The 8,484-nt window shown below is 43.2% G+C and overlaps 1 long non-coding RNA gene across 2 annotated transcripts in view; it reads left to right on the plus strand.

Moving 5' to 3' along the window:
- The window catches only part of LOC120396651, a 47,792-nt gene extending 39,317 nt beyond the window's left edge, over window positions 1-8,475 (plus strand). For both annotated transcript variants that reach the window (XR_005593279.1, XR_005593278.1), the window contains one exon: window positions 8,341-8,475. This is a non-coding gene — a long non-coding RNA (uncharacterized LOC120396651). The remainder of the gene's footprint in view (window positions 1-8,340) is intronic.
- Window positions 8,476-8,484: the final 9 nt, after the last annotated feature.

The following is an 8,484-nucleotide window of genomic DNA, read 5'->3' on the forward strand; positions in this document are numbered from 1 at the left end:
AATGGGAATAGATCAGCAAGAACCAAATAATGACCCATGAGTGTAGGTGAAAGCAATTGCTAATGTATACATGTGTATTCAGATGTTTAAACTTCATGAAAACTAACACAAGTGAATTGGCCTTGGTCCTGGCCCTGATCTGACCTGGTTTGCAAGCATCACAGAAGTGGTTATAGAATTCAGTAGGGAAGCCATCTGTCCTGGGGGCTTTTCCCTACTTTAATATTCTTAATTGCCTCATTTAACTCACCCTTGGTATAGGCACATCAAGTTTTCTACACTGGGTTGCAGTAATTTGTGGTACTACAATATTTTTGAAAATTTGTGGGTTTTGGAACAGATGCACTTCCTCACCAACCCTGGAAATTTCTTAAAATATTTGAGCCTTACTCTTCAGAGGGCTGATCTCTGTTCAACTACACTTTTTGCAAAATCTTGAAAAATCATTCTTATTTTGTGGCATCCACCAAAAACAGTTTTTTCTATGAGCTAGCTGTTATTTTTTTATGCTAAATCCTGAGAAATTTGTCATGTGAGGCTGATTTAGGAGCCAGGAATTTCAAATCATCAGGCTGGCTACACACTTCTGGAAGGAGCTGGGGAACAAGTTTCTAGGGAATTGGTTTTCTCTGCTCCTACTGTATTCCTATAATTCTCAGATTGTTACAGCAAAACCTTGCATTGAGGTCTGCCACTTTAGATTTAAGAGAAGATAAGTCTGCACCTGAGCAGAGAGCCCTTATACCTGATCTTCCATTGATATTTTTCTTTCTGCTTAATTCACCTGTCCTGTTGGTGCTTGCAGAGTGGAGCTAATTGAGATAAGTCAGTTATACTGTGACCTTGATATCTACTGTGTCTGCAACAACTTTCTCCAGCAGTTATAAACACATACAGTTGTCCTCACAGCAGCCATCTTCTTTAGGGACCGGCGAGTCTCTATTCTCCTTGTTTTTTGGCTACTTCTAGAGCTCCCAGTAGACAAACCTTTTCCTGCTGATATTTGAGATTTTTGGGTGCCTGTTCCTTTATTAGGGGGGTCAGTCAGGAGCCATGGATGCCAGATTGAAATGGATATTGGCATCTGGCTCTGAAGCTAAAGGAATCTGCTCTGCTGTGCTCCACAGCACCTCTGGAGACCCATAAAAGTGTGAATATAAAAACACATTCGTCCTACTGTAACTGCATGGACTTCAGTAGAATTACAAGAGGGATGAATTTGACTTTTCATCTATAAGTAGTGGGGAAATGGGTCTTCGGCGCTGAATAAAACAAATTAATATTAAAGAAGTGATGAGTGGGGAGGGACATGTGGGGTCATGCCATCCCCCCCCCCCCCGAGTTGCTTCTTGGCTTGTACTGATCATGCTCACATGGATTGAGCATGCTCAGTAACATCTGCTGAAGCTGCTGTCCTCACTTTGCCCCGCCCACTCCCCATCTGCAGATACGGGTCATCTCTGGTTTTATTAATGCCTTTTATATAGAATTCTTATTTGCTCAGTTCAATTCATTTATTACATGAATTGGTCCTATGATGAAAGTGATTAAAATACAAATTTGATATTTGTTCCAGACTCTATTTATTTGGTCTCTGTGGTACCTGTAGCATATGTGTGTGACTGACTACTAAATGAATGAGAACAGGCACACATGCTAGCTGTGTTAATTGTGGAGCATAAAGTTCCATTTAATTATTCTGTGTGGAGAAAAGATGCAAGATGCATTTGTCCCATGAATGACATTAACTGGTTTTATTAAAAATAAAAAAAAAAAAAAAAAATAAGTTTATAAACTAGGTTTTTAATTATTATAATATTATAAGGCAAGATAACACGCAAACTAAGCTCAATACATTGAAGAAACTGGCTACAAGTAGTAATTTCTCATCCTAAATGTTGCTTTAAGCAGGTTGCAGAATTTTTGTGGACATTCAGCTCTTGCTTGCAGCTTAAAAATCCAGGTATATCCTTCATGGACTAGAAACCATTCCCAGCTACTCTTTCCCCCTCTCTCTACCAATGCTTTTGTCTTTGTTTCTTAAGCTATGTCTACACTACCCGCCGTATCAGCAGGTAGCGATCGATTTTCAGGGGATATATATCGCGCGTCATCTAGCTCCGATATATGATCTGATATCGCCGATCTCTATCGTAACTCCACCTCCACCGCCCGAACGGTCGGTGGCATGGTCGGCTCGACATGGAGACATCGATCCCGAGACGAGTGGGGCGTAAGTTACGGAGATATACACTATAGCTTACTTATTTCACGTTCCTGATTTGCGTCTATTATATCGATATTTCCCTTTTCCTTAGATGTCTCCAGCAGTCATCCTGGGTGGGGAGTCAGTGAAGAACGAACCCTGTTTAACTCACTTCCCAGCCTTAAATAGGATTTACATATGGCAGGAAAAGTACTAGCAGTTCAGGATAGTGTCCAGTACCAGGTGACATGATCACATGACCCTGCAGAGTCAAAGCAGCATCTCAGGAAGGTCAGAAATTAGCGTCTTCAAAGACCTATTGTTATCCCTAATGGTTTATTTACTAACCAGCCAGACTGGTTGCATTTTGTCTGGGGGGCATTCCCCAGGTGCAAACACTTTTGTAATCGTTATATAGTCAATATTCCTAACTTCAGATACAGCAATGATACATGCATACAAATAGGATAATCATAGTCAGTACATCATAACCTTTCCCATGATACCTCGTGTGATCCATCTTGCATAAAACATATCTTAGTTATGCCATATTAATACCATAACAATATCTCTATGAAGAATGTGGGGCATAGCATCACACCATAATTTTGCATAAGTGTGAAAACTTACATTGATATAAATAGGAAAAAATGCTTTAAAAGAAACATTGATATCAGTCAAAATTATATTTAAAAAAATCAAATTTTGCTAAGCCTGAAGATCAGGAAAATGCCAGACTTGCATATTTTGTAAAAGGATAAAATTAATACATAATTAAGAAAACAGTTGAGAAATAGGCTTCACCATATAACTGCTAAGTGCAGCCTCTGAATGTATTCCAGTTCTTCTCTGAAAAGGGCTGGCGTGTATGGGCTGAATCCTACAAACTTTTACTTGCATGCCTTCAGTGGGGTCACCTACATAAGGCTATCCAGGATCTGGACCTATGAGTATGGACCTACATGACTCTAAATTCTCTGCTTCTACAGGACTCTGAAAATATCAAATGGCTATCACTACTGGATATAACATCTTTTTTTTTTTGAGGTGATGAATCATTCTCAATCACTCACAGGGGAAGGTGATTACCACTGAACTGTCTTAAAGGCACAGTTGGCACAGTTTTGGCTGGCATCCTACAATAATGCATGCTAGCTGCCCTACTGTTTTACTCTTGGATCTATCTTGGATTGTGGCATGCTGGTGGAGGACACCTCAGGCTGTATCTGTGCCTCCTCTTTTCAGTCCTGGGTTGCAAAAATATGGACTAGCTTAGCATGAAAGTTGTGGCAGCACTGAAAAAGCAGGTGATACAAGAAAAGTTCAAAACATTCTGGTGCATGCATGAAATGCCAAATTTATTCACTGAAGTGAATGGTGTTACAACCAGGATGGATATGGCCTAAAGACACAGTGGGCTGCAAACACAGGTGGCATGCATCATGTTGTGGGGCAGCCATTTCATTCTAACACAGTAAACAAATGTTATGATTCTGTACTTTTTTTTTTACTGCTACAAACACCTTGTAAATTCATATTTAAATGCAGCTTTGGTATTCCAAAGTTCACAGGCCTGATTCTCCCTGTCTTGTACCTTGTGGAATCCTTTACATCTGTGTGAAATGAGTGTAAAAGCTACCATTCTGAGGTGGTAGCATTTCACACCACCTCTCACAGGCATAAATGACTATGGTAAAGCCTTGTCTACACTTGTGATGTCCTGTCCCTTTAAATGTTTGAGCACTTCCCTCCTCCCCAATGCAAAGCCTCACTTTCATGTTGGCTTTAGATTTGCTGCCAGAATGATAATCTCCACAGCAGACAGCTGTGTTTCTATCTGCTTCTCTGCTGGGTCTAAATATAACATTGTCAATGCTGACCTTCTATCCCAGGAGTGCACAGTGCTCCCATTGCCTGACTAAGATGAAATTTTTTTTAAAGGGGAAAAAATTCACCTAGAAAGAGAGGATCTCCGGCTCCTGCCAGCCGGGGTCCCAGCAGCGGGCTGAGCAGGGCTGGCGGCCAGGACCCCAGCTAGCAGAAGCTGGCAGACAGAACCCCAGACCGGCAATGGGCTGAGCAGCTCAGCCTGCTGCTGGTCTGGGGTCCCAGCCGCTGGCCCCACTGAGCCCGCTGCTGGTCTGGGGTTCTGTCCACCAGCTCCTGCCGGTCTGGGGTCCCGGCTGCCAGCCCCGCTCAGCCCGCTGCTGGCTGAGTGAACGGAACCCCAGGCTGGCAGCAGGCTCAGGGGCGGTCAGGATCCACAGATTGCCATTAAAAAAAATTGGCTCACGTGCCACCTTTGGCATGCGTGCTGTAGGTTGAGGACCCCTGTTCTAGTGTATACTGTGTGTACTGTACTTTATGGTAATTTTCACTATACGCGATTTTCCTCTTACGTGCTGACCTTAGAACCTAACCCCCACATAAGATGTGACTCCACTGTATTCATTTTCGAGAGTTTATAATAAGTGATACTCCAGGGGGCGGGGAGGGGGGGAGAACGCAAGGTGGAAGTTTTGCCTAGGGTGCAAAATAGCCTTGCACCGGCCCTGTCCTGACCCATCAATGACAGCAGAACAATATCAGTTCCATCGGGGAAGTGGTGAGTCAGTAACACAATTTGGTACTGCTCTAAGGAAGTTGACAGGATAATGCCAGTTTGGAAAAAGGATGCACAGTGACTAGATCTGGAAAAGTTACTGACTCTATCAGCACTTACATTCAAGAAGGCTGTTGAAGTAGCAGTGTCATGGAGACTGCAGAAAAGGATTTCTCTATATTTTTTAATATCAGCCAAGAATTTCACCACCTGGATCAGTGAGACAGTGAACAATGGAAATGTAAGGAATTTCCATTTGTCCATTGCTCACAAACTGCACATTAAGAAGGACTGCTAGGTACACCAGGTTATTTGCAGGAAGTGCCAGAAGAAAGGGCATGTCATGGTAACCTGTCACACAGGTCAACAATCAGCAACACAGAGTAACCATCAATTGAAGAAGACACCTATGAAGACTGAACCTAACAAAAGGACAGAAGTCAGGAATACATAATGTGGAAACAGACTAACTCTAGTGATACTGGCCAAGACCTAGCACTGCCCATGGTATCAGAACACTTTGAAAACTTTCAAGAAATCCTGGACAGACCCTCCAAAGTTTTTGAAAAAAGAACTTGGACACTGGAGCAGTGAATTTCACTGTTACGTCTGACAGCAAACCAAAATATTGCAAGCCAAGAGTTGTGCCTTATGCTCTGATGCCTATGGTGGAAGCTGATTTGGACCATTTAGTGAACATTGGAGTCTTATAGTTGGTTTCACACAGTGAGTGGGCTACCCCCATCATATTGGTGATAAAAAAGAATGGCTCCTGTCCAAATTTATGGAGATGACAAGGTGACACTGAATCCAGTTTTACTTGCAGACCAGTATCCACTACTTTGTATTGAAGATTGTTTGTTTGTTTGTTTGTTAGTTAGCTACTCTTACTGGAAGACAGTGTTTCAATAAATTGTAGTTGCTCGGTACATACCTACAAATGGAGACTGAGCTGGCATCTCACAAAACATGCAAAAAGGCTCCTTTTGTTAAAACAGGTTGCCTTTTGGTGTCATATCAGCATCTGCCCTGTTCCAGAAAGTTATGGATGAGATTCTGAAAGGACTGAACTCCAGTCAGTCTGATTTGGCTGACATCTTTCTTACAGATAAGGATCAAGAGAATCTTCCTCAAAATTTGGATGTTGTCTTGCAGTGTTTGGAAGACAATGGACTGAAAGTACATCAAGACAAATAAGAGTTTTTCAGACCTTCAGCTGAATACCTTGGGCATGTAATTGAAGCCACGGGCTTAAGGAAATCACCAGAGGAAAGAGAAGGCAGTTCTTCCAGAGCCCCTGCCAGAGACTGTCATAGTTACTTTAATTCTTAGGACTGCTTAATTTCTGCCTAATCTGGCAACAGAATTAGGCACTCTTTAAATGACTTGTTACAAGAAAAGGGGAAAAAATGGAAATGGACTAAAGAGTACATCAGAGATTACATCAAAGTACCAATGCACTTGTGATGCTTCATGTTATGGAATGGGTGCAGTTCTCTCCCATAATCTTCCTAATGGCATAGAGAAACTAATTGTCTTCGCATCATGAACACTCCTGAGAAAAACTATACACAAATAGAATGAGAAGTTCTCCGCATTATTATTGGAATGCGGAAGTTCCATACTTATCTGTATGATAGGTATTTTATCTTGCTGACTGATCATTGCTCATTCCTTTCAATTTTTGGACCAAAACATGGAATTCTGTCATTAGTTGCAGCTCGTATGCAAAGATGGATATTGCTACTTTTCAGTTCATTCCTATACTAGTCAATTTTGTAAATGGACTCAGCATAGCTTGCCTACCATGCCCAAGCTCCCATCAACCCAAAGCATCTTTAGACTAAGTGGTTTTATCTCATTTGATGGATAGGTTACTCATCACTTGCATAAACATAAACAAAAAGACTGCTAAGGATGATGTGCTTTCTCTTGTGAAAGGAATAGTATTATGAAGTACAGTGTTGGATCATAAGAATCCCCAATTTACACATTTTGTGTCAAATCAATGTTAATTCTGTGAATCACCATTGCATCTTATGGGGAATGCTAGTGATCACTTCGAAATTACTTCAATCTCAGGTTTTAGAAGATCTTAAAGGTAATTTTGGCATAATACGGATGAAGGTCATAGCCCTGAGTCATGTCTAGTGACCAGGGATCAACAGACATTGAGAGGAAGGTGAAGTGCTGTACCATGTGTCATCAAATTCAACATGATCCTGGCCCAATTAGTCTACACTCTTGGTCATGACCTCAGACTCATTGGAGACACACTCATGTGGACTTTGCCAGACATTTTAGAAGGTTGTTTTTCTTCTTAGTCTCAGTCAATGCCCATTCAAAATAGCCAGAAGTTTCCAGAATGATGAGTTCGTCTACAGCTACCAAGACCATTGGACCTCTTTGTACCTTGTAAACCAAATTGGTTAAACCATTACGGTTGGTGAGTGACAATGGACCTCAATACTGTTTTTGAAGAATTCCAGAGTTCCTAGTTTCAAATGGAATTCAACACACATGCTCTGCTCCATGCCATCCTGCTAGAAAATGACTAGTGGAACCAGGGGTGAAAGTAACTTAAAGGACTTATCGATACTCCAGAGTCCTTAAGATGGGTTGGGCCTCAACCAGAAGAGGTGGGGCCTTTAAATCCCTGGGCACTTTAAATCCAGGATTTAAATGGGACTGGGGCTGTGGGACCTTTAAATCACCCCTGGGACCTTTAAATCACCATCGGAGAGGGCCCCGGCCTCTGGCAGAGCTTTAAAGGGCCTGGGGCTTGGCTTCAGTAGCGGCAGCCGGGAGCTCCTGGCACTTTAAATTACTGCCAGAGCCGCACAGCTGCTACCCCAGGGCTCCAGCAGCGGGGCTCAGGTGGCAATTTTAAAGGGCCCTGGAGGGTAGCAGCAGTGGGAGCCCTGAGCCCTTTAAATCACCACCTAAGCCATGCTGCCAGAGCCCCGGGGTAGCAGCAGCAGCTGGGGGCTTAGGCAATGATTTAAAGAGCCCGGGACTCTGGCTGCCGCTACCATCCCAGGCTCTTTAAATCGTTCCTGCAGCCCTGCTGCCAGAGCCCTGGGGTAGCAGCGGCGGTGCTCCAGAAGCTATTTTAAGGGCTGGGATGGTAGTGGCAGACGAGCCCCTGGCCCTTTAAATCACCACCTGAGCCCCACCACTGCTATCCCAGGACTCTGGGGACGATTTAAAAGGCCCGGAGCAGTAGCTGCAGCAGGTGCCCTGGGCCCTTTAAATGGCTGCCCGAGCCCCTCCACCTCTTCCCCAGGGCTCCGGCAGCAGGGCTCTGGCAGCAGTTTAAAGGGCCTGGGGCTCCAGCCACTGCTGGGAGCCCCAAGCCCTTTAAATTGCTGCCAGGGGAAGCCGATCTGCCTCAGTACAGCGCACTGGCTCTTACCAGCTTACTTTCACCTCTGAGTGGAGCACTTAGTTCTTAAGACATGAAAAGTATTTGTACAAACAAGTCTATTTTGAGTCATCAGCAGGAATTAGATAATTTCTTTTTTGTCTATAGGAACACACCACATGTTACTACCTAGAAGTTACCTGCAACTCTATTCTTGACGTGATCTTTGCATACCTGTTTGGGACGACCTATGTGGTGGTGTTGCTTCACGTCTAGCCAAATCCCAAGCTAAGCAAATTGATTGTGAGTCCT

Source organism: Mauremys reevesii, linkage group 2 (assembly GCF_016161935.1).
Source record: "Mauremys reevesii isolate NIE-2019 linkage group 2, ASM1616193v1, whole genome shotgun sequence".
In the NCBI taxonomy this organism is placed as follows: Eukaryota; Metazoa; Chordata; order Testudines; family Geoemydidae; genus Mauremys; species Mauremys reevesii.